Source organism: Euprymna scolopes, chromosome 18, assembly GCF_053919585.1.
Source record: "Euprymna scolopes isolate OS-2025 chromosome 18, ASM5391958v1, whole genome shotgun sequence".
NCBI classification, from domain to species: domain Eukaryota; kingdom Metazoa; phylum Mollusca; class Cephalopoda; order Sepiida; family Sepiolidae; genus Euprymna; species Euprymna scolopes.
The window spans coordinates 93,356,798-93,358,966 of record NC_136499.1 but is presented as its reverse complement, the minus strand read 5'-3'; the positions used below and the strand labels follow the sequence as shown (position 1 = coordinate 93,358,966).

Sequence of the window (2,169 nt, the reverse complement as noted above, 5' to 3'; positions counted from 1 at the left end):
TATCAAAAATAAAGAATCTATTTAAGTTTAAAACCCGTCAGTGATTTTTTGAATACCCCGTAGTTTACAAATTTTTTTTATCATGATATCGCTCCGTCCGTTATCCTGCTGTCCATCCCTTAAAAAGGAAATTGGAATATTCCAAAAAGTGGAATATAAAAAAAAATTGGTGTCGCTGTTGAGGCAAAGCTAATAAAAATGATTTGTCTTTTTTTGGCCTTTTGGCTAAGATCAAAGTGTAGTATCTGTCCTTCAGGGGCTACATTTCAATTTCTTCTCTCTCAGTGGAAGAGAAATACTTTACGACTAAGAAAATTTTTTCTCCACATTAAAATACGACACCGGTGTCTATATCTGTCCCGTGAGGAGGCATTGTGGATGTTTAATGTAACAAAGTTTTAATATTAAAAAAGTAACTGGAAAAAAATTATTTCTGATTTAAATACACAATATCCTGAAAATGTCACTTCGGATTAATTATAAAATGCCCTGGAACATGGCCATTCTGATTTTTTTTTTGTTTACTTGCCTCCCCACAAGGGCCGAATTGGATATGAGGTCGGTTATAATTTAGGGGGAAAACCAGCTCCCCAAAAGGGGCTCTCTGGTCAATAACAAAAATAAAAATTGTATTAGTCATGAAGAATTTCTCCTACATTAACAAAGACCAAAAAAGGAGAGATTTAAGTCACTGGAATGCTGTGACCGATACTACACTCGGAAATTCATCTTGAAGCAATGGTTGCCTAATCTCTAACCGTGTTAATGTTTTTATATATTACTTTCGAAAAGCTGCTGAAACAGTTTATGATTAAAACATTACTTTATATCAAGTATATTTTAAGCAGTGGGTTACGGGATATGAACTCAGTCCCGGAAATTACTCAAACCGTTTACGATTTAAACATTAGTTTATTTCATGTATATTTTTAACAGTGGGGTGGGCGATATTAAATCAGTCCCGAAAATTGGTGAAACCGTTTACGCATTACAAATTGCTTTATTTAATGTATATTTTTAACATTGGGGTGGGAAATATGAAGTCGGTTCCGGAAATGGCTGCAACCATTTAAGTTTTGGACATTACTTTATTTAATGTATATTTTTAACAGTAGGATGGAAGATAAAAATTCGGTCACGGAAATGTCTGAAAAAGTTTACGATTTATACATTACTTTATTTCATACATATTTTAAACAGTGGGTTGGGGAGTATAAGTCAGTTCCATAAATAGCTGAAACAGTTTACTATTTAGACATTACATTATCATGTATATTTTTAGCAGTGGGTTTGGGATATGAAGTTGGTCCCCAAAATGGCTGAAACAGTTTGCTATTTAGACATTACATTATTTCATGTATATTTTAGCAGTGGGTTGGGGATATAACGTCAGTCCCGGAAATGGCTGAAACAGATTACGATTAAAACATTACTTTATTTAATGTATATTTTCAACAGTGGTGTGGCGGACATGAAGTCAGTCCCGGGATTGAATGAGATGTGCAAATATATACTATCAGAACGCGTCGCCCAGTATTGAATGAGATAGGTGGAAAACATATAGTAGCAAAATACCCAGTGTCGTCCGGGATCGAATGAGATAGGTGAATGCTATATATTAGCTGAATATGCGGCGTCACTCGGGATTGGATAAGATAGGTGAAACATATATAATATGAGAATACCCAGAATTGATTTATTTATTTGTAATGAAATAACCCACCCAGGAGATATATCAAAGTTATTATTTACGTAAGGGGAAGCGACATAGTGGGTTAAAGCTATGAAAATTATTGTCAAAATTAGTAACATACCTAAGAATTATGAAAAATGATGAAATGTGAGTTACTTGATTGGTGTGTTTGTAATGATATAATAAGCCCAGACAATATATCAAATATACTAAATAAGTAGGAGAGAGAGGCATAATGTGGGGTTTTAATAATAAAAATTATTGTCGAAATTAGTAACATATCCAGCATTATGAACAGAGATTAAATGTGAGTTAATCGATTGTGTGTTTATAATAAAATAATCAGCCCAGGAAATATATCAAAGTAATTATGTTAGTAAGAGAGATGGTTTAAATTATGAAAAATAATTGTGTAAAATTAGTAACATATCCAAAAATTATGAAACATTTAATGTGTTATTTAATGCATTAGTGTG

At 32.7% G+C, this 2,169-nt stretch overlaps 1 pseudogene; it reads left to right on the top strand.

Moving 5' to 3' along the window:
- The first annotated feature begins 205 nt into the window (after positions 1–205).
- Positions 206–320, top strand: LOC145298104 (U2 spliceosomal RNA; annotated as a pseudogene).
- The last annotated feature ends 1,849 nt before the right edge of the window (positions 321–2,169 follow it).